Here is a 24,844-nt window from a genome sequence, read left to right as displayed (position 1 = left end):
TATATACAGTAGAGGTTATATACAGTAGAGGTTATATACAGTAGAGGCTATATACAGTAGTAGAGGTTATATACAGTAGAGAGGTTATATACAGTAGAGGTTATATACAGTAGAGAGGTTATATACAGTAGAGAGGTTATATACAGTAGAGAGGTTATATACAGTAGGAGGTTATATACAGTAGAGGTTATATACAGTAGAGGTTATATACAGTAGAGAGGTTATATACAGTAGAGAGGCTATATACAGTAGAGAGGTTATATACAGTAGAGGTTATATACAGTAGAGAGGTTATATACAGTAGAGAGGTTATATACAGTAGAGAGGTTATATACAGTAGAGAGGTTATATACAGTAGAGAGGTTATATACAGTAGAGAGGTTATATACAGTAGAGAGGTTATATACAGTAGAGAGGTTATATACAGTAGAGAGGTTATATACAGTAGAGAGGCTTTATACAGTAGAGAGGTTATATACAGTAGAGAGGCTATATACAGTAGAGGTTATATACAGTAGGGAGGCTATATACAGTAGAGGTTATATACAGTAGAGAGGTTATATACAGTAGAGGTTATATACAGTAGAGAGGTTATATACAGTAGAGGTTATATACAGTAGAGAGGTTATATACAGTAGAGGTTATATACAGTAGAGAGGCTATATACAGTAGAGGTTATATACAGTAGAGAGGCTTTATACAGTAGAGGTTATATACAGTAGAGAGGTTATATACAGTAGAGGTTATATACAGTAGAGGTTATATACAGTAGAGAGGCTATATACAGTAGAGGTTATATACAGTAGAGGTTATATACAGTAGAGAGGCTATATACAGTAGAGAGGTTATATACAGTAGAGAGGTTATATACAGTAGAGAGGTTATATACAGTAGAGAGGCTTTATACAGTAGAGGTTATATACAGTAGAGAGGCTATATACAGTAGAGGTTATATACAGTAGAGAGGCTTTATACAGTAGAGGTTATATACAGTAGAGAGGCTTTATACAGTAGAGGTTATATACAGTAGAGGTTATATACAGTAGAGAGGCTTTATACAGTAGAGGCTATATACAGTAGAGGTTATATACAGTAGAGAGGCTTTATACAGTAGAGGTTATATACAGTAGAGAGGCTATATACAGTAGAGGTTATATACAGTAGAGGTTATATACAGTAGAGAGGCTTTATACAGTAGAGAGGTTATATACAGTAGAGGCTATATACAGTAGAGAGGTTATATACAGTAGAGAGGTTATATACAGTAGAGAGGCTATATACAGTAGAGAGGTTATATACAGTAGAGAGGTTATATACAGTAGAGAGGTTATATACAGTAGAGGTTATATACAGTAGGGAGGCTTTATACAGTAGAGGTTATATACAGTAGAGAGGTTATATACAGTAGAGAGGTTATATACAGTAGAGAGGCTATATACAGTAGAGAGGTTATATACAGTAGAGGTTATATACAGTAGAGAGGCTTATATACAGTAGAGAGGTTATATACAGTAGAGAGGTTATATACAGTAGAGAGGTTATATACAGTAGAGAGGCTATATACAGTAGAGAGGTTATATACAGTAGTGAGGCTATATACAGTAGTGAGGCTATATACAGTAGAGGTTATATACAGTAGAGGTTATATACAGTAGAGAGGTTATATACAGTAGAGAGGCTATATACAGTAGAGAGGTTATATACAGTAGAGAGGTTATATACAGTAGGGAGGCTATATACAGTAGAGGTTATATACAGTAGAGAGGTTATATACAGTAGAGAGGCTATATACAGTAGAGAGGCTATAGCCACAGCTACCCTGAGCCCCAGTCCCTATATAGGGAATAGAGCCATTTGGGACACAGGAACTACAGAGCTGTTATAAAACCTTTTGTACTAATTTTGATTTAAACAGCTAGATGTATATTTGTTCCTATGACACCATATCCCACATTGGGAAATAGGAGAGGACATATACAGTAGAGAGAGGTTATACAGTAGAGATCTTTATGGGCTAGTAGCCTTGTATCACAGTAGAGTTGGTGGTTGAAGATATCCCTCTAGTGGTGGGGGGCTGTACTTTGGTAAAGTGGGTGGGGTTATATCCTTCCTGTTTGGCCCTGTCGGGGGTGTCCCCTCGGATGGGGCCACAGAGGTCTCCTGATACAGTCTCAGCCTCCAGGTATTTATACTGCAGAGTTTATGTACAGTAGGGGGGCTGGGGTCAGAGAGGTTATATCTGAGAGTACTTCTCCTGTCCTATATACAGTGTCTGTGGAATCTACAGTAGAGGTTCTCTAATTCTCTCCTTCTCTCTTTCTTTCTCTCTCTCGGAGGACCTGAGCCCTAGGACCATGCCCCAGGACTACCTGACATGATGACTCCTTGCTGTCCCCAGTCCACCTGGCCATGCTGCTGTTCCAGTTTCAACTAGACCTGAGCCCTAGGACCATGCCCCAGGTTACCTGACATGATGACTCCTTGCTGTCCCCAGTCCACCTGGCCATGCTGCTGCTCCAGTTTCAACTTCCACCTGACTGTGCTGCTGCTTAGTTTCAGTAGTTCTGCCTTATTATTATTCGGCCATGCTGGTCATTTAGAACATTTGAACATCTTGGCCATGTTCTGTTATAATCTCCACCCGGCACAGCCAGAGAGGACTGGCCACCCCACATAGCCTGGTTCCTCTCTAGGTTTCTTCCTAGGTTTTGGCCTTTCTAGGAGTTTTCCTAGCCACCGTGCTTCTACACCTGCATTGCTTGCTGTTTGGGGTTTTAGGCTGGGTTTCTGTACAGCACTTTGAGATATCTGCTGATGTACGAAGGGCTATATAAATAAATTGGATTTGAGAGGTTTATGAAGTAGAGAGGTTTATACAGTAGAGCTTCCTGTAACAGTAGGAGTGCCCTAATACAGTATATGCTACAGCCGGACCTGGAGAGAGGTACCAGACCTGGTCTTTGACAGGGCTTGTCTGGTGAAATGGAACCAATATAACAATAACTAAACTGCAAACCACAGACCCTGTCTATATACCCCAACCCTGTCTATATAGAACCCCAACCCTGTCTATATAGAACAACCCTGTCTATATAGAACCCCAACCCTGTCTATATAGAACCCCAACCCTGTCTATAGAGAACCCCAACACTGTCTATATAGAACCCCAAGTACCCCAACCCTGTCTATATAGAACAGTAGAACCCCAACCCTGTCTATATAGAACCCCAACCCTGTCTATATAGAACCCCAACCCTGTCTATATAGAACCCCAAACCTGTCTATATAGTACCCCAACCCTGTCTATATAGTACCCCAACCCTGTCTATAGAGAACCCCAACACTGTCTATATAGAACCCCAACCCTGTACCCCAACCCTGTCTATATAGAACCCCAACCCTGTCTATATAGTACCCCATCCCTGTACCCCAACCCTGTGAGGGGTACTGGTGTGTGTTGAGGGGTACTGGTGTGTGTTGAGGGGTACTGGTGTGTGTGTGTGGAGGGGTACTGCTGTGTGTGTGTGGAGGGGTACTGGTGTGTGTGTGTGGAGGGGTACTGCTGTGTGTGTGTGGAGGGGTACTGCTGTGTGTGTGTGTGTGTGTTATAGGGGTACTGTGTGTGTGTGTGGAGGGTACTGCAGTAGGGTATTGCTGTGTGTGTGTGTGGAGAGGTACTGCTGTGTGTGTGTGTGTGTGTGTAGAGGGGGTACTGTTGAGTGTGTGTGGAGGTACTGTAGGGTATTGCTGAGGTGTGTAGGGTACTGTGTGTGGTGTGTGTGGAGAGGGTACTGCTGTGTGTGTGTGGAGGAGTACTGCTGGGTGTGTGTACAGTACTGCTGTGTGTGTGTGTGGAGGGGTACTGCTGAGTGTGTGTGTGGAGGGGTACTGCTAGTGTGTGTGTGGAGGGTACTGCTGTGTGTGTGTGTGGAGGGGTACTGCTGGGTGTGTGTGGAGGGTACTGCTGTGTGTGTGTGTGGAGGGGTACTGCTGTGTGTGTGTGTGGAGGAGGTACTGGTGTGTGTGTGTGTGTACAGTAGGGTACTGGTGTGTGTGTGTGTGGAGGGGTACCGGGTGTGTGTGTGGAGGAGAGGTGTGTGTGTGGACAGTACTGCTGAGGTGTGTGGAGGGGTACTGGTGTAGAGTGTGTGTGTGGAGGGTACTGCTGTGTGTGGAGGTAGCTGAGTGTGTGTGTGTGGAGGGGTACTGCTGTGTGTGTAGTGTGTGTGTGGAGGGGTACTGGTGTGTGTGTGTGTGGAGGAGGTTATATACTGGTGTGTGTGTGTGGAGGGGTACTGCTGTGTGTGTGTGTGTGGAGAGGGTACTGCTGTGTGTGTGTGTGTGTGTGGAGGGGTACTGGTGTGTGTGTGTGTGTGGAGGGTACTGGTGTGTGTGTGTGTGTGTGTGGAGGGGTACTGCTGTGTGCTGTGTGTGGAGGGGTACTGCTGCGTGTGTGTGTGTGTGTGTGTGTGGTGTGTGCTGTGTGTGTGTGTGTGTGTGGAGGGGGTACTGGTGTGTGTGTGGAGGGTATTGCTGTGTGTGTGGAGGTATTGCTGTGTGTGTGGAGGGGTACTGGTGTGTGTGTGTGGAGGGGTACTGGTGTGTGTGTGTGGGGGTACTGGTGTGTGTGTGTGTGGAGGGTACTGGTGTGTGTGTGTGTGGAGGGTACTGCTGTGTGTGTGGAGGGTACTGCTGTGTGTGTGGAGGGGTACTGCTGTGTGTGTGGAGGGGTACTGGTGTGTGTGTGTATGTGTGTGTGTGTGTGTGGAGGGGTACTGGTGTGTGTGTGTGTGTGTGTGTGTGGGGGTACTGGTGTGTGTGTGTGGAGGGGGTGTGTGTGTGTGTGTGGAGGGGTACTGGTGTGTGTGTGTGTGTGGAGGGTACTGCTGCGTGTGTGTGTGTGGAGGGGTACTGCTGTGTGTGTGTGTGTGTGGAGGGGTACTGGTGTGTGTGTGTGGAGGGGTATTGCTGTGTGTGTGGAGGGGTATTGCTGTGTGTGTGGAGGGGTACTGGTGTGTGTGTGTGGAGGGGTACCGGTGTGTGTGCGGAGGGGTACCTCTGTGTGTGTGGAGGGGTACTGCTGTGTGTGTGGAGGGGTATTGCTGTGTGTGTGGAGGGGTACTGCTGTGTGTGTGGAGGGGTACTGGTGTATGTGTGTGTGTGTGGAGGGGTACTGGTGTGTGTGTGTGTGTGTGGAGGGGTACTGGTGTGTGTGTGTGGAGGGGTACGTGTGTGTGTGTGGAGGGGTACGTGTGTGTGTGTGGAGGGGTACTGGTGTGTGTGTGGAGGGGTACTGCTGTGTGTGTGTGTGTGTGGAGGGGTACTGGTGTGTGTGTGTGGAGGGGTACTTGTGTGTGTGTGTGTGTGTGTGTGGAGGGGTACTGGTGTGTGTGTCTCCTGTTCCAGCCTCAATCTGCAGCTGGCAGAGTTCCCATGACATCATGTCCCAGCTATGGCCTTTGTCCTGGATGCTGATTGGCAGGTAACTTCACTCCCCTCTCTCCTCCCCTGGTCACCCCCCCCCCATTAGGACAAGGCTTTAAACATGAGAGCACCAGGAAGACATGACCTCGACACACACTCTCACTCTCTCTCTCTCTCTCCTTCTCTCTCTCTCTCTCGCTTTCTCTCTCTCTCTCCTCTCTCTCTCTCTTTCTCTCTCTCCTTCTCTCTCTCTCTCTCTCTCTCTCTCCTTCTCTCTCTCTCTCCTTCCCTCGCTCTCTCTACTTCTCTCTCTCTCTCCACTGAGCTCTGATCCATTCCAGCAGGCAGGAACATATGGGTCATGTCCCAAATGGCATCCTATTTCCGACATAGCGCCCTATACTACCCACAGTGTTCAGGTCTCTATACCCCTCTATACATCCTGCTGTCTCTATACATCCTGCTGTCTCTATACCCCTCTATACATCCTGCTGTCTCTATACATCCAGCTGTCTCTATACATCCAGCTGTCTCTATACATCCAGCTGTCTCTATACATCCAGCTGTCTCTATACATCCAGCTGTCTCTATACATCCAGCTGTCTCTATACATCCTGCTGTCTCTATACATCCTGCTGTCTCTATACCCCTCTATACATCCTGCTGTCTCTATACATCCTGCTGTCTCTATACATCCTGCTGTCTCTATACCCCTCTATACATCCTGTTGTCTCTATACATCCTGCTGTCTCTATACATCCTGCTGTCTCTATACATCCTGCTGTCTCTATACATCCTGCTGTCTCTATACATCCTGCTGTCTCGCCACCACCCTAAAGCAGGGCATCTCAACCACTTCTGTTGTGGTTGTACCACATCTTATAATATAAAGTCAGCAGTAGCAGAGGCAGAACTAAATCAGACAGGGTAATGTTATTATATCCAGTCAGCAGAGGTAGAACTAAATCAGACAGGGTAATGTTATAATATCCAGTCAGCAGTAGCAGAGGCAGAACTAAATCAGACAGGGTAATGTTATAATATCCAGTCAGCAGAGGTAGAACTAAATCAGACAGGGTAATGTTATAATATCCAGTCAGCAGTAGCAGAGGCAGAACTAAATCAGACAGGTTAATGTTATAATATCCAGTCAGCAGTAGCAGAGGCAGAACTAAATCAGACAGGGTAATGTTATAATATCCAGTCAGCAGAGGTAGAACTAAATCAGACAGGGTAATGTTATAATATCCAGTCAGCAGAGGTAGAACTAAATCAGACAGGGTAATGTTATAATATCCAGTCAGCAGTAGCAGAGGTAGAACTAAATCAGACAGGGTAATGTTATAATATCCAGTCAGCAGAGGCAGAGGTTAAACTAAATCAGACAGGGCAATGTTATAATATCCAGTCAGCAGAGGCTGAACTAAATCAGACAGGGTAATGTTATAATATCCAGTCAGCAGTAGCAGAGGCAGAGCTAAATCAGACAGGGTAATGTTATAATATCCAGTCAGCAGTAGCAGAGGTAGAACTAAATCAGACAGGGTAATGTTATAATATCCAGTCAGCAGAGGCAGAACTAAATCAGACAGGGTAATGTTATAATATCCAGTCAGCAGAGGCAGAACTAAATCAGACAGGGTAATGTTATAATATAAAGTAAGCAGTAGCAGAGGCAGAGCTAAATCAGACAGGGTAATGTTATAATATCCAGTCAGCAGAGGCAGAGCTAAATCAGACAGGGTAATGTTATAATATCCAGTCAGCAGTAGCAGAGGCAGAACTAAATCAGACAGGGTAATGTTATAATATCCAGTCAGCAGAGGTAGAACTAAATCAGACAGGGTAATGTTATAATATCCAGTCAGCAGAGGCAGAACTAAATCAGACAGGGTAATGTTATAATATCCAGTCAGCAGAGGTAGAATCCAGGGTAATGTTATAATATCCAGTCAGCAGAGGCAGAACTAAATCAGACAGGGTAATGTTATAATATCCAGACAGCAGAGGCAGAGCTAAATCAGACAGGGTAATGTTATAATATCCAGTCAGCAGAGGCAGAGCTAAATCAGACAGGGTAATGTTATAATATCCAGTCAGCAGTAGCAGAGGAAGAACTAAATCAGACAGGGTAATGTTATAATATCCAGTCAGCAGTAGCAGAGGTAGAACTAAATCAGACAGGGTAATGTTATAATATCCAGTCAGCAGTAGCAGAGGTAGAACTAAATCAGACAGGGTAATGTTATAATATCCAGTCAGCAGAGGCAGAGCTAAATCAGACAGGGTAATGTTATAATATCCAGTCAGCAGAGGCAGAACTAAATCAGACAGGGTAATGTTATAATATCCAGTCAGCAGAGGCAGAACTAAATCAGACAGGGTAATGTTATAATATCCAGTCAGCAGTAGCAGAGGTAGAACTAAATCAGACAGGGTAATGTTATAATATCCAGTCAGGGAACTAAATCAGAATGTTATAATATCCAGTCAGCAGAGGTAGAACTAAATCAGACAGGGTAATGTTATAATATCCAGTAAGGCAGAGCTAAATCAGACAGGGTAATGTTATAATATCCAGTCAGCAGTAGCAGAGGCAGAACTAAATCAGACAGGGTAATGTTATAATATCCAGTCAGCAGAGGTAGAACTAAATCAGACAGGGTAATGTTATAATATCCAGTCAGCAGAGGTAGAACTAAATCAGACAGGGTAATGTTATAATATCCAGTCAGCAGTAGCAGAGGTAGAACTAAATCAGACAGGGTAATGTTATAATATCCAGTCAGCAGAGGCAGAACTAAATCAGACAGGGTAATGTTATAATATCCAGTCAGCAGAGGTAGAACTAAATCAGACAGGGTAATGTTATAATATCCAGTCAGCAGCAGCAGAGGTAGAACTAAATCAGACAGGGTAATGTTATAATATCCAGTCAGCAGAGGCAGAGGTAGAACTAAATCAGACAGGGTAATGTTATAATATCCAGTCAGCAGAGGTAGAACTAAATCAGACAGGGTAATGTTATAATATCCAGTCAGCAGAGGTAGAACTAAATCAGACAGGGTAATGTTATAATATCCAGTCAGCAGAGGTAGAACTAAATCAGACAGGGTAATGTTATAATATCCAGTCAGCAGTAGCAGAGGTAGAACTAAATCAGACAGGGTAATGTATCCAGTGTTAGACAGGGTAATGTTATAATATCCAGTCAGCAGTAGCAGAGGCAGAACTAAATCAGACAGGGTAATGTTATAATATCCAGTCAGCAGAGGTAGAACTAAATCAGACAGGGTAATGTTATAATATCCAGTCAGCAGTAGCAGAGGCAGAACTAAATCAGACAGGGTAATGTTATAATATCCAGTCAGCAGAGGTAGAACTAAATCAGACAGGGTAATGTTATAATATCCAGTCAGCAGTAGCAGAGGCAGAACTAAATCAGACAGGTTAATGTTATAATATCCAGTCAGCAGTAGCAGAGGCAGAACTAAATCAGACAGGGTAATGTTATAATATCCAGTCAAAGGTAGAACTAAAATCAGACAGGGTAATGTTATAATATCCAGTCAGCAGAGGTAGAACTAAATCAGACAGGGTAATGTTATAATATCCAGTCAGCAGTAGCAGAGGTAGAACTAAATCAGACAGGGTAATGTTATAATATCCAGTCAGCAGAGGCAGAGGTTAAACTAAATCAGACAGGGCAATGTTATAATATCCAGTCAGCAGAGGCTGAACTAAATCAGACAGGGTAATGTTATAATATCCAAATAGCAGAGGCAGAGCTAAATCAGACAGGGTAATGTTATAATATCCAGTCAGCAGAGGTAGAACTAAATCAGACAGGGTAATGTTATAATATCCAGTCAGCAGAGGCAAAAACTAAATCAGACAGGGTAATGTTATAATATCCAGTCAGCAGAGGCAGAACTAAATCAGACAGGGTAATGTTATAATATAAAGTGTTAGAGCTAAATCAGACAGGGTAATGTTATAATATCCAGTCAGCAGAGGCAGAGCTAAATCAGACAGGGTAATGTTATAATATCCAGTCAGCAGTAGCAGAGGCAGAACTAAATCAGACAGGGTAATGTTATAATATCCAGTCAGCAGAGGTAGAACTAAATCAGACAGGGTAATGTTATAATATCCAGTCAGCAGAGGCAGAACTAAATCAGACAGGGTAATGTTATAATATCCAGTCAGCAGAGGTAGAACTAAATCAGACAGGGTAATGTTATAATATCCAGTCAGCAGAGGCAGAACTAAATCAGACAGGGTAATGTTATAATATCCAGACAGCAGAGGCAGAGCTAAATCAGACAGGGTAATGTTATAATATCCAGTCAGCAGAGGCAGAGCTAAATCAGACAGGGTAATGTTATAATATCCAGTCAGCAGTAGCAGAGGAAGAACTAAATCAGACAGGGTAATGTTATAATATCCAGTCAGCAGTAGCAGAGGTAGAACTAAATCAGACAGGGTAATGTTATAATATCCAGTCAGCAGTAGCAGAGGTAGAACTAAATCAGACAGGGTAATGTTATAATATCCAGTCAGCAGAGGCAGAGCTAAATCAGACAGGGTAATGTTATAATATCCAGTCACAGAGGGTAATGTTATAATATCCAGTCAGCAGAGGCAGAACTAAATCAACTAAATCAGACAGGGTAATGTTATAATATCCAGTCAGCAGAGGCAGAACTAAATCAGACAGGGTAATGTTATAATATCCAGTCAGCAGAGGTAGAACTAAATCAGACAGGGTAATGTTATAATATCCAGTCAGCAGAGGCAGAGCTAAATCAGACAGGGTAATGTTATAATATCCAGTCAGCAGTAGCAGAGGCAGAACTAAATCAGACAGGGTAATGTTATAATATCCAGTCAGCAGAGGTAGAACTAAATCAGACAGGGTAATGTTATAATATCCAGTCAGCAGAGGTAGAACTAAATCAGACAGGGTAATGTTATAATATCCAGTCAGCAGTAGCAGAGGTAGAACTAAATCAGACAGGGTAATGTTATAATATCCAGTCAGCAGAGGCAGAACTAAATCAGACAGGGTAATGTTATAATATCCAGTCAGCAGAGGTAGAACTAAATCAGACAGGGTAATGTTTATATCCATAGCCAGGTAGAACTAAATCAGACAGGGTAATGTTATAATATCCAGTCAGCAGAGGCAGAGGTAGAACTAAATCAGACAGGGTAATGTTATAATATCCAGTCAGCAGAGGTAGAACTAAATCAGACAGGGTAATGTTATAATATCCAGTCAGCAGAGGTAGAACTAAATCAGACAGGGTAATGTTATAATATCCAGTCAGCAGAGGTAGAACTAAATCAGACAGGGTAATGTTATAATATCCAGTCAGCAGTAGCAGAGGTAGAACTAAATCAGACAGGGTAATGTTATAATATCCAGTCAGCAGAGGTAGAACTAAATCAGACAGGGTAATGTTATAATATCCAGTCAGCAGTAGCAGAGGTAGAACTAAATCAGACAGGGTAATGTTATAATATCCAGTCAGCAGAGGCAGAGCTAAATCAGACAGGGTAATGTTATAATATCCAGTCAGCAGAGGCAGAACTAAATCAGACAGGGTAATGTTATAATATCCAGTCAGCAGAGGCAGAACTAAATCAGACAGGGTAATGTTATAATATCCAGTCAGCAGAGGCAGAGAACTAAATCAGACAGGGTAATGTTATAATATCCAGTCCAGAACTAAATCAGACAGGGTAATGTTATAATATCCAGTCAGCAGAGGTAGAACTAAATCAGACAGGGTAATGTTATAATATCCAGTCAGCAGAGGTAGAACTAAATCAGACAGGGTAATGTTATAATATCCAGACAGCAGAGGCAGAGCTAAATCAGACAGGGTAATGTTATAATATCCAGTCAGCAGAGGCAGAGCTAAATCAGACCGGGTAATGTTATAATATCCAGTCAGCAGAGGCAGAGCTAAATCAGACAGGGTAATGTTATAATATCCAGTCAGCAGAGGCAGAACTAAATCAGACAGGGTAATGTTATAATATCCAGTCAGCAGAGGTAGAACTAAATCAGACAGGGTAATGTTATAATATCCAGTCAGCAGAGGTAGAACTAAATCAGACAGGGTAATGTTATAATATCCAGTCAGCAGAGGCAGAGCTAAATCAGACAGGGTAATGTTATAATATCCAGTCAGCAGAGGCAGAACTAAATCAGACAGGGTAATGTTATAATATCCAGTCAGCAGAGGCAGAGCTAAATAAGACAGGGTAATGTTATAATATCCAGTAGAACTAAATCAGACAGGGTAATGTTATAATATCCAGTCAGCAGAGGCAGAACTAAATCAGACAGGGTAATGTTATAATATCCAGTCAGCAGGAGCAGAGGTAGAACTAAATCAGACAGGGTAATGTTATAATATCCAGTCAGCAGAGGCAGAACTAAATCAGACAGGGTAATGTTATAATATCCAGTCAGCAGAGGCAGAACTAAATCAGACAGGGTAATGTTATAATATCCAGTCAGCAGAGGCAGAACTAAATCAGACAGGGTAATGTTATAATATCCAGTCAGCAGAGGCAGAACTAAATCAGACAGGGTAATGTTATAATATCCAGTCAGCAGAGGTAGAACTAAATCAGACAGGGTAATGTTATAATATCCAGTCAGCAGAGGTAGAACTAAATCAGACAGGGTAATGTTATAATATCCAGACAGCAGAGGTAGAACTAAATCAGACAGGGTAATGTTATAATATAAAGTCAGCAGTAGCAGAGGCAGAGCTAAATCAGACAGGGTAATGTTATAATATCCAGTCAGCAGAGGCAGAGCTAAATCAGACAGGGTAATGTTATAATATCCAGTCAGCAGAGGTAGAACTAAATCAGACAGGGTAATGTTATAATATCCAGTCAGCAGAGGCAGAGCTAAATCAGACAGGGTAATGTTATAATATCCAGTCAGCAGAGGTAGAACTAAATCAGAAGGGGTAATGTTATAATATCCAGTCAGCAGAGGTAGAACTAAATCAGACAGGGTAATGTTATAATATCCAGTCAGCAGAGGTAGAACTAAATCAGACAGGGTAATGTTATAATATCCAGTCAGCAGAGGTAGAACTAAATCAGACAGGGCAATGTTGTAATATCCAGTCAGTAGCAGCAGAACTAAATCAGACAGGGTAATGTTATAATATCCAGTCAGCAGTAGCAGAGGCAGAACTAAATCAGACAGGGTAATGTTATAATATCCAGTCAGCAGAGGCAGAGCTAAATCAGACAGGGTAATGTTATAATATCCAGTCAGCAGTAGCAGAGGTAGAACTAAATCAGACAGGGTAATGTTATAATATCCAGTCAGCAGAGGCAGAGGTTAAACTAAATCAGACAGGGTAATGTTATAATATCCAGTCAGCAGAGGTAGAACTAAATCAGACAGGGTAATGTTATAATATCCAGTCAGCAGAGGTAGAACTAAATCAGACAGGGTAATGTTATAATATCCAGACAGCAGAGGTAGAACTAAATCAGACAGGGTAATGTTATAATATAAAGTCAGCAGTAGCAGAGGCAGAGCTAAATCAGACAGGGTAATGTTATAATATCCAGTCAGCAGAGGCAGAGCTAAATCAGACAGGGTAATGTTATAATATCCAGTCAGCAGAGGTAGAACTAAATCAGACAGGGTAATGTTATAATATCCAGTCAGCAGAGGCAGAGCTAAATCAGACAGGGTAATGTTATAATATCCAGTCAGCAGAGGTAGAACTAAATCAGAAGGGTAATGTTATAATATCCAGTCAGCAGAGTAGAACTAAATCAGACAGGGTAATGTTATAATATCCAGTCAGCAGAGGTAGAACTAAATCAGACAGGGTAATGTTATAATATCCAGTCAGCAGAGGTAGAACTAAATCAGACAGGGCAATGTTGTAATATCCAGTCAGTAGCAGCAGAACTAAATCAGACAGGGTAATGTTATAATATCCAGTCAGCAGTAGCAGAGGCAGAACTAAATCAGACAGGGTAATGTTATAATATCCAGTCAGCAGAGGCAGAGCTAAATCAGACAGGGTAATGTTATAATATCCAGTCAGCAGTAGCAGAGGTAGAACTAAATCAGACAGGGTAATGTTATAATATCCAGTCAGCAGAGGCAGAGGTTAAACTAAATCAGACAGGGTAATGTTATAATATCCAGTCAGCAGAGGTAGAACTAAATCAGACAGGGTAATATTATAATATCCAGACAGCAGAGGTAGAACTAAATCAGACAGGGTAATGTTATAATATCCAGTCAGCAGTAGCTGACTGATGCTGAGAGCTAGCCAATAATCTCTGGTGATGCTGAGAGCTAGCCAATCATCTCTGGTGATGGTGAGAGCTAGCCAATCATCTCTGGCAAAATTGAGAGCTAGCCAATCATCTCTGGCGATGCTGAGAGCTAGCCAATCATCTCTGGCAATGCTGAGAGCTAGCCAATCATCTCTGGCAAAATTGAGAGCTAGCCAATCATCTCTGGTGATGCTGAGAGCTAGCCAATCATCTCTGGCAAAATTGAGAGCTAGCCAATCATCTCTGGCGATGCTGAGAGCTAGCCAATCATCTCTGGTGATGCTGAGAGCTAGCCAAACATCTCTGGTGATGCTGAGAGCTAGCCAAACATCTCTGGCAAAATTGAGAGCTAGCCAATCATCTCTGGCGATGCTGAGAGCTAGCCAAACATCTCTGGCAAAATTGAGAGCTAGCCAATCATCTCTGGTGATGCTGAGAGCTAGCCACTCATCTCTGGTGATGCTGAGAGCTAGCCAATCATCTCTGGTGATGCTGAGAGCTAGCCAATCATCTCTGGCAAAATTGAGAGCTAGCCAATCATCTCTGGCGATGCTGAGAGCTAGCCAATCATCTCTGGTGATGCTGAGAGCTAGCCAATCATCTCTGGTGATGCTGATAGCTAGCCAATCATCTCTGGTGATGCTGAGAGCTAGCCAATCATCTCTGGTGATTTTTTTTTTTTTTTTTTTACAGGGACAGTGCACATTAATCAACGTTTCAGTAAAAGTGCCGGTTTTAGCCAGCCGGCTAATTTCAACCGCAGTCCCTGGGCAGGTTATTAAAAACAATTACAATATAGACAATAGCACCATAGAACAAGCAAGACATAGCAACATAGGACAAGCAAGACATAGCATACAGACAGAGCAACATAGAACAAAAAGCAGCAAGACAATATTCATAAAAGCAACAAAGTCTTTCCACACCTCATAAGCTACAGACAACAGACAACATGGAAAGCGGCAACACACAGCTAGGGACCATGTTCACAAATCTGATTGACCTTTAGCCAGGTCTTCAAGCATTTTGTGAAAGTGTGATATGTGGTGCAGTTATGTGTGTCTGATGGCAGTGTATTCCAGACATGGGAAGCTCTCACAGAGAATGCAGATTTACTAAAGGTGCTTTTCCTTAGGGGAACTATACAGTCACCTCTCATGGCAGACCTTGTGGATCTGCTGCCATATGTCTGGGTTTTCTGTTTAACAAAAATATTGAGTGGAGGGGGAGGAGCCAGGCCATTAAGGATCTTGAATACAAGACATGCGTCGGTGTATTGCACAAGATTTTCCCAACTCAAGAGCTCATGCTTTCTAAGGATGTGACAATGATGATGGCTATTGGGCTTCCTATCAAGCACTTTGAGAGCCTGTTTGTAGACAGACTGAATAGGTTTTAATGTTGTACAGCAAGCTTGGGCCCAACTAGTCAAGCAGTATGTTAAGTGGGGGAGTATCATAGATTTGAAGTACAGTTTTGCTACCTCTGTAGTCAAACAATTTCGTATAAATCGGAAATTAGCTAGATTGAATTTAGTTATTTGAATTACCTTTTTCACATGCTTTTTAAAAGAGAGGTTGGAATCAAGTATGATGCCAAGGTACTTAAAATCGGATACCACCTGGAGCTTCTCCCCTGACACATAGACATCTGGCTCGTAGCATCTGTTGCCCTCTTTGTGAAGAACATGCAAACAGTTTTTTTCACATTGAGATGCAAACACGAGTCACTGAGCCACTTTGTAACCTGGACCATTACAGTAGTGAGTTCTTGTGCAGCTTGTTGTTTGCTCTTTGCATGCACATATATCACTGTATCATCTGCATACATTTGAACTTCAGACCCAGTACAGACAGAAGGCAGATCATTAATGTACAGGCTGAACAGGAGGGGCCCCAGTATTGACCCTTGGGGCACGCCCACATCATAGCTACGAGTGGGCGACAGCTCATTGCTCACTCTGACACACTGAGTTCTGCCTTCAAGGTATGATTTCATCCATCTCAAGGCATCAGGGGAAAAGTTGAACTTGGACAATTTTGTGATGAGAATCTCATGGTTAACAGTATCAAAAGCCTTCCTTAGGTCCAGAAACACAGCCCCAACAGCACCCCCTTTGTCCATCTTGGACTTCACATTTTCCAGAAGAAAGCAGTTGGCCGTTTCTGTGGAGTGTTTCGCTCTGAAGCCAAACTGCATGGAGTGTAATGTGAAGGGGCTGTTGTTGAGGTGGGCAATCAGTTGTTCTGCTACACACTTTTCAACAACCTTTGACACCACAGGTAGTATACTAATGGGCCTGTAGTTACTCACGTCAGCAGGGTCGCCTGATTTAAAGATGGCCGTTATTATGGCCGACTTCCATACCCTTGAAACACACCGAGACCAATAGATGTGTTGGTGACCTTAGTAATGGGGCCAATGAGTGACTCTTTGTAGTTTTTAAGAAAGGTAGAGTCCATCCCAAACACATCTTTGGCTTTAGAGTTCTTTAGTGAGCTAATCACCTTGTTCACCTTTGACTCAGAAACCTCCCTTATGATGAAGACAGGTTGAGTGTCATTCACTGGCACTGAGCCCAAGAAATCAGTGGAGGGGTTCTGTGTCAGTAACCTGACAGAGTCAATAAAGTAGGAATTGAAGGCTGTTGCTATTTCAACTGCATCCTGTGTTAGATTGTTATTCACCATGATTTCTAGTCTTTTTGCAGTGTTACTATGGTCTTTCCCTGTTAACTTTTTAGATTCTCCCATATCAATTGAGAATTTCCCTTTGCTTCACCAATTATGTTAATAAAAAGTTTGCCTTGGCCTGTCTGATTTCTTTTATCACCTTATTTCTCAACATGGTAAACCTACGTCTGTCATGCTCTAATTTAGATTTTAGGGCTATTTTTAGAGCATAATCTCGTTCTTTCATCAATTTCCAGATTTCTCCATTTAGCCAAGGAAGAGTGCTCTTTTGGCCAGGTTTGGATTTGATTTTCTTTAGGAAGCCATTTATTGTAGTCTGGATTGTGGATAGAAAAACCTGACTATCAGCTTCCACGTCTGTATAGGACAAGAGATCATTCCAGTTTATTCCCTTAATTGCTTTTTCAAAATAGTTTAATTCACTCTTAGGTATTCTGAGTTGATCCGGCTTTCTAACAGTAGAGAGGTTAAACCTGCTCTTAGACAGCTTTCTGGCTATAAGTGTCAGATTATGATCAGACAGCCCAGTGACCATATTGAATGATTTAGTCACTCTCTCTGGTTTATTACTGAACACCAAATAAATCTGTGTTTTAGGGCAACAAGTCACCCTGGTTGGCCCTTTAACTAGCTGTGTAAGGTCAAAGGTATTAGTGATCCGTTTGAGGGTTTTCCTACAACACTTGTCTTCATAATTAATGTTAAAATCTCCCATTAAGATGACCTCTTTCCCAAAAATCACATTCCCTAAGCATGGTATTAAACTGATCAAAAAACACACTTTTGGTGGAAGGTGGCCTATACATTCCAATGAGGGTAAAAGACATTTGGGGAGACAGTGTAACGTTCAGGCCGATACATTCTAGTTCATTATCACATGACCACTCAATTTGTTTACATCGGATATGTTCTTTAATGTAAATCATCACACCCCCTCCTCTTCCTTCAATCCTGTCTCTCCTGAAAACATTGTAGCCAGGCACAATCAAAGCAGCACATGGAGAGTGTTTATGGAGCCATGTCTCTGAGAGGCAGAGAAAGTCAAGGTTGGAGTCTGTGAGTAGATGTTGAATTTGATCACTTTTTGGAATGACACTACGAATGTTCAAGTGCCCCCCTAGTAGTCCCCCGGGCTTAGCTCGCGGGTCCCAGATGACTCGAGAGTGATTGACACATTGAAAAAAGTTAAATTTTCTGTGTTTTCTGACGGCTGGGTTTAGGCCGTTTTGTTTCGTTTTGATTAGGGGCAGCCAATCATCTCTGGTGATGTTGAGAGCTAGCCAATCATCTCTGGTGATGTTGAGAGCTAGCCAATCATCTCTGGTGATGTTGAGAGCTAGCCAATCATCTCTGGTGATGCTGAGAGCTAGCCAATCATCTCTGGTGATGTTGAGAGCTAGCCAATCATTTCTGACGGCTGGGTTTAGCCAATCATCATTGGTGATGTTGAGAGCTAGCCAATCATCTTGCTGAGAGCTAGCCAATCATCTCTTGATGTTGCTAGCCAATTCTGGTGATGCTGAGAGCTAGCCAATCATCTCTGGTGATGTTGAGGCAGCCAATCATCTCTGGTGATGTTGAGAGCTAGCCAATCATCATTGGTGATATTGAGAGCCAATACTCTCCTCTCCTCTCCTCTCCTGCTTTCCCCTTCTCTGATCTCCCCACCCCTCCTCTCCTGCCACCTCCTCTTCTAGTAGACCATTCAAAACAGAGGTAACATGTTAAAAGTGTAAATTAAACTCTGGGAGCTGCGTCCTCACCTCTCTGGCAGGTCTTGAAGAAGATGGCGTTGTGAGGTGTCCTCAGGATGATGTTCCCACCGGCGTCCATGACCAGTATGGTGACCTCGAACGCCGCTACGCCATCCTGGTCTCCTAAACACGGGAAGCCCACCTGCACCACTTAAAACACAGAGAAACATCATGTTACAACGCAGTAATCAGTATGCAAGCTATTATGATTGATTTCAAGCTATATGACTGATTTCAAGCTATTGTGACTGATTTCAAGCTATTGTGACTGATTTCAAGCTATTATGGCTGATTTCAAGCTATTGTGACTGATTTCAAGTTGTTATGACTGGTTTCATGACTGATTTCAAGCTATTATGACTGATTTCAAGCTATTGTGACTGATTTCAAGCTATTATGACTGGGTTCATGACTGATTTCAAGCTATTATGACTGATTTCAAGCTATTGTGACTGATTTGAAGTTGTTATGACTGGTTTCATGACTGATTTCAAGCTATTGTGACTGATTTCAAGCTATTATGACTGATTTGAAGTTGTTATGACTGGTTTCATGACTGATTTCAAGCTATTGTGACTGATTTCAAGTTATTATGGCTGATTTCAAGCTATTGTGACTGATTTCAAGTTGTTATGACTGGTTTCGTGACTGATTTCAAGCTATTGTGACTGATTTCAAGCTATTGTGACTGATCTCAAGCTATTATGACTGATTTCAAGTTGTTATGACTGGTTTCAAGCTATTGTGACTGATTTCAAGCTATTGTGACTGATTTCAAGCTATTTTGACAGATTTCATGACTGATTTCAAGCTATTATGACTGATTTCAAGCTATTGTGACTGATTTCAAGCTATTTTTACAGATTTCACGACTGATTTCAAGCTGTTTCACTGTAGTGACCTGCGTGGTCTAGCGGTTAGCGCTGGGCTGCTGACTCAAACTCCTCCACTCTTTCCTGTTTGCTGTTCAGTCTCATGTGTTCAATAAACAACAACACTGAGAAGGGTAGCACGGATTCACCAGCTCCTGTCTCACCTGAGGGCCTACGTGGTACAGAGCCCAGGAGAGGACGTTGACCGTGGGGTTGTCCATGATATCCACATCCATGGAGCGCAGTGTCTGGAACTCATTAAGCTACTCTGCCTGACACACACACGAATGGAGATCTCAGCTGATGACCCCGGATTGTCCGTGCTAGTGTGCTTGCATGCATATGACGTGTTTGTTTGTCGCACAGTGAGTTTGTGTTAGTACACACTGTAGCCCTCTCTAAATAATGTCTGTGTGTTGACCCTCCTCTCCCAAAAAGACGCGGCACATCTGGTCTCTCTCTCTAAATGACATCTGGTCTCTCTCTCTAAATGACATGTGGTCTCTCTCTCTAAATGACATGTGGTCTCTCTCTAAATGACATCTGGTCTCTCTCTCTAAATGACATGTGGTCTCCCTCTCTAAATGACATGTGGTATCTCTCTCTAAATGACATGTGGTCTCTCTCCCTAAATGACATGTGGTCTCTCTCTCTAAATGACATGTGGTCTCTCTCTCTAAATGACATGTGGTCTCCTAAATGACATATCTCTCCTAAATGACATGTGGAACTCTCTAAATGACATGTGGTCTCTCTCTCTAAATGACATGTGGTCTCTCTCTCTAAATGACATGTGGTATCTCTCTCTAAATGACATGTGTTCTTTCTCTAAATTGCATGTGGTCTCTTTTTAAATTACATGTGGTATCTCTCTCTCTAAATGACATGTGGTCTTTCTCTAAATGACATGTGGTCTCTCTCTAAATGACATGTGGTCTCTCTCTCTCTAAATGACATGTGTTCTTTCTCTAAATTGCATGTGGTCCCTCTCTAAATGACATGTGGTCTCTCTCTCTAAATGACATGTGGTCTCTCTTTAAATTAGATGTAGTCTCTCTTTCTAAATGACATGTGGTCTGACATGTGGTCTCTCTCTCTAAATGACATGTGGTCTCTCTCTAAATGACATGTGGTCACTCTCTGTAAATGACATGTGGTCTCTCTCTCTCTAAATGACATGTGGTCTCTCTCTCTCTAAATGACATGTGGTCTCTCTCTCTCAATGACATGCGGTCCCTCTCTCTAAATGACATGTGGTCTCTCTCTCTGTAAATTACATGTGGTCTCTCTCTCTAAATGACATGTGGTCTCTCTCTCTAAATGACATGTGGTCTCTCTCTCTAAATGACATGTGGTCCCTCTCTCTAAATGACATGTGGTCTCTCTCTCTAAATGACATGTGGTCTCTCTCTCTAAATGACATGCGGTCTCTCTCTCTAAATGACAAGTGGTCTCTCTCTCTGTAAATGACATGTGGTCTCTCTCTCTCTAAATGACATGTTGTCACTCTCTCTAAATGACATGTGGTCTCTCTCTCTAAATGACATGTGGTCTCTCTCTCTAAATGACATGTGGTCTCTCTCTCTGTAAATGACATGTGGTCTCTCTGTAAATGACATGTGGTCTCTCTCTCTAAATGACATGTGGTCTGTCTCTCTAAATGACATGTGGTCTCTCTCTCTCTTTCTCTCTAAATGACATGTGGTCTCTCTCTCTCTCTAAATGACATGTGGTCTTTCTTTAAATGACATGTGGTCTCTCTCTAAATGACATGTGGTCTCTCTCTCTCTAAATGACATGTGGTCTCTCTTGTCATGTGATTGGGGGAGGCATGACAGAACACACACAGGGAGGGAGGGGGGGGGGAGATCCCAGAACAGAGAGATGAAAGGGGGAGAGAGGAAAGGGGAGACTGCCGATGTTCCCTCTATGCAGTGAATGCTTCCCAGTGTCAAAGCGTTTGATGAAGGGAAAGGTACACAAGCCGGGCAGAGGAAGAGGAGGCTAATCCTGCAGCTGAATGGTAATAACCAACACAGATAACTCTCCACCATGCAGCCTTTCATGCCCCAGGCTTTTGTTCCTAAGCTTCGCCGGCTGCCTTTGAAGTACAGGGGGTAACAGAACTCAGGAAAGAGAAGGGCCCTCTTTCTGTATCTCTCTCTCTCTCCTTCCCTCTCGCTCTCATTCCCTCTCGCTCTCCTCTCTCTCTCTTTCTATCCCTCTCTCTCTCTTTCTATCCCTCTTTCTGTCTCTCTCTCTCTCGCCTTCCCTCTCGCTCTCATTCCCTCTCGCTCTCCTCTCTCTCTCTTTCTATCCCTCTCTCTCCTTCCCTCTCGCTCTCCTCTCTCTCTCTTTCTATCCCTCTCTCTCCTTCCCTCTCTCTCTCCTTCCCTCTCGCTCTCATTCCCTCTCGCTCTCCTCTCTCTCTCTTTCTATCCCTCTCTCTCCTTCCCTCTCTCTCTCCTTCCCTCTCGCTCTCCTCTCTCTCTTTCTATCCCTCTCTCTCCTTCCCTCTCTCTCCTTCTCTCTCTCTCTCCTTCCCTCTCTCTCCCACTCTCATTTACCGACTCAACATGCCATTACCGGATTACGATCTCTGTATGTTTTGTGTGTGAGTTTTTGTGTGTGGACGTGTTTAACTATTCTTGTGGGGACCAGAAGTCCCTACAAGGTGTGTGTGTGTGTGTGTGTAAAGCTCTGGTCCGTTCCGCTCTCTGTAATTTGCTGTCACCAGAGATGATCTCATCAGGAAGAGAAATTGGTCATTACTTTGACTAAAATAAGTTTACAGTTTATTATGGATGTCAACACACTTGTTGCAGTCTCCCACAATGGTGTTTATGTATGTGGATTCCTTGTTTTTACTGATAAGAGAATTCTCCCATCCATGAACACCCCTCCTCACAAACCACTAGCTCAATCTGAAGAAGAAGAAGACAGAGAAGACGATGAAGGCAAGAATTGAGAAGAAACAATAAGAATCTAAAAGAAGAGGGTGAGGAGGAGGAGAAGAGAGTGAAGAGGAGGAGAAGAGGGTAAAGAGGAGGAGAAGAGGGTGAGGAGGAGAAGAGGAGGAGAAGAGGGTAAAGAGGAGGAGAAGAGAGTGAAGAGGAGAAGAAGAGGGTAAAGAGGAGGAGAAGAGGGTGAGGAGGAGAAGAGGGTAAAGAGGAGGAGGAGAAGAGAGTGAAGAGGAGGAGAAGAGAGTGAAGAGGAGGAGAAGAGAGTGAAGAGGAGGAGAAGAGGGTGAGGAGGAGAAGAGGGTGAAGAGGAGGAGGAGAAGAGAGTGAAGAGGAGGAGAAGAGAGTGAAGAGGAGGAGAAGAGGGTGAGGAGGAGAAGAGGGTAAAGAGGAGGAGGAGAAGAGAGTGAAGAGGAGGAGAAGAGAGTGAAGAGGAGGAGAAGAGGGTAAAGAGGAGGAGAAGAGGGTAAAGAGGAGGAGAAGAGAGTGAAGAGGAGGAGAAGAAAGTGAAGAGGAGGAGAAGAGGGTGAGGAGGAGAAGAGGGTGAAGAGGAGGAGGAGAAGAGAGTGAAGAGGAGGAGAAGAGAGTGAAGAGGAGGAGAAGAGGGTAAAGAGGAGGAGGAGAAGAGAGTGAAGAGGAGGAGAAGAGAGTGAAGAGGAGGAGAAGAGGGTGAGGAGGAGAAGAGGGTGAAGAGGAGGAGGAGAAGAGAGTGAAGAGGAGGAGAAGAGAGTGAAGAGGAGGAGAAGAGGGTAAAGAGGAGGAGAAGAGAGTGAAGAGGAGGAGAAGAGGGTAAAGAGGAGGAGAAGAGGGTAAAGAGGAGGAGAAGAGGGTAAAGAGGAGGAGAAGAGGGTAAAGAGGAGGAGAAGAGGGTGAAGAGGAGGAGAAGAGGGTAAAGAGGAGGAGAAGAGGGTGAAGAGGAGGAGAAGAGGGAGGAGAAGAGGGTAAAGAGGAGGAGAAGAGGGTAAAGAGGAGGAGAAGGCGACGAGGAGGAGAAGAGGGTGAAGAGGAGGAGAAGAGGGTGAAGAGGAGGAGAAGAGGGTAAAGAGGAGGAGAAGAGGGTAAAGAGGAGAGAAGAGGAGGAGAAGAGGGTAAAGAGGAGGAGAAGAGGCGAAGAGGAGGAGAAGAGGGTGAGGAGGAGAAGAGGGTGAAGAGGAGGAGGAGAAGAGGGTGAGGAGGGAGAGAAGGGTGAAGAGAGGAGGAGAAGAGGGTAAAGAGGAGGAGGAGAAGAGGGTAAAGAGGAGGAGAAGAGGGTAAAGAGGAGAAGAGGAGGAGAAGAGGGTAAAGAGGAGGAGAAGAAGAGGGTAAAGAGGAGGAGAATAGGGTGAGGAGGAGAAAGAGGAGGAGAAGAGGGTAAAGAGGAGGAGGAGAAGAGAGTGAAGAGGAGAGAAGAGGGTAAAGAGGAGGAGAAGAGGGTGAGGAGGAGAAGAGGGTGAAGAGGAGGAGGAGAAGAGAGTGAAGAGGAGGAGAAGAGAGTGAAGAGGAGGAGAAGAGGGTGAGGAGGAGAAGAGGGTGAAAGAGGAGAGAGGAAGAGAGAGAGGTGAAGAGAGGAGAAGAGAGGAAGAGGAGGAGAAGAGGGTGAGGAGGAGAAGAGGGTGAAGAGGAGGAGGAGAAGAGAGTGAAGAGGAGGAGAAGAGGGTAAAGAGGAGGAGAAGAGGGTAAAGAGGAGGAGAAGAGAGTGAAGAGGAGGAGAAGAGGGTAAAGAGGAGGAGAAGAGGGTGAAGAGGAGGAGAAGAGAGTGAAGAGGAGGAGAAGAGGGTAAAGAGGAGGAGAAGAGGGTAAAAGAGGAGAGAAGAAGAGAGGAGGAGAAGAGGGAAGAGGTAAAGAGGAGGAGAAGAGGGTGAAGAGGAGGAGGAGAAGAGGGTGAAGAGGAGGAGAAGAGAGTGAAGAGGAGGAGAAGAGGGTAAAGAGGAGGAGAAGAGGGTGAAGAGGAGGAGAAGAGAGTGAAGAGGAGGAGAAGAGGGTAAAGAGGAGGAGAAGAGGGTGAAGAGGAGGAGAAGAGGGTGAAGAGGAGGAGAAGAGAGTGAAGAGGAGGAGAAGAGGGTAAAGAGGAGGAGAAGAGGGTAAAGAGGAGGAGAAGAGGGTGAAGAGGAGGAGAAGAGGGAGGAGAAGAGGGTAAAGAGGAGGAGAAGAGGGAAAAGAGGAGGAGAAGAGGGTGAAGAGGAGGAGAAGAGGGTAAAGAGGAGGAGAAGAGGGTAAAGAGGAGGAGAAGAGGCGAAGAGGAGGAGAAAGGGTGAAGAGGAGGAGAAGAGGGTGAAGAGGAGGAGGAGAAGAGGGTGAAGAGGAGGAGAAGAGGGTAAAGAGGAGGAGAAGAGGGTAAAGAGGAGGAGAAGAGGGTAAAGAGGAGGAGAAGGAAGAGGGAGGAGAAGAGGGTGAAGAGGAGGAGAAGAGGGTGAAGAGGAGGAGGAGAAGAGGGTGAAGAGGAGGAGAAGAGGGTAAAGAGGAGGAGAAGAGGGTAAAGAGGAGGAGAAGAGGGTAAAGAGGAGGAGAACGAGGAGGAGAAGAGGGTGAAGAGGAGGAGAAGAGGGTGAAAGAGGAGGAGAAGAGGGTGAAGAGGAGGAGAAGAGGGTGAAGAGGAGGAGAAGAGGGGAAGAGGAGGAGGAGAAGAGGGTAAAGAGGAGGAGAAGAGGGTAAAGAGGAAAGAGGAGGAGAAGAGGGTAAAGAGGAGGAGAAGAGGGCGAGAGGAGGAGAAGAGGGTGAAGAGGAGGAGAAGAGGGTGAAGAGGAGGAGGAGAAGAGGGTGAAGAGGAGGAGGAGAAGAGGGTGAAGAGGAGGAGAAGAGGGTAAAGAGGAGGAGAAGAG

General features: G+C 43.9%; 1 pseudogene; it reads right to left on the bottom strand.

The window, feature by feature from the left end:
* The window catches only part of LOC135573019 (wnt inhibitory factor 1-like), a 79,175-nt pseudogene that overhangs the window by 39,887 nt on the left and 14,444 nt on the right, over window positions 1-24,844 (bottom strand).

The sequence above is a fragment of the Oncorhynchus nerka genome, linkage group LG8, assembly GCF_034236695.1.
Source record: "Oncorhynchus nerka isolate Pitt River linkage group LG8, Oner_Uvic_2.0, whole genome shotgun sequence".
NCBI lineage: Eukaryota > Metazoa > Chordata > Actinopteri > Salmoniformes > Salmonidae > Oncorhynchus > Oncorhynchus nerka.
The sequence above is the reverse complement of the archived record's forward strand: the minus strand, read 5'-3'. Positions and strand labels throughout refer to the sequence as shown.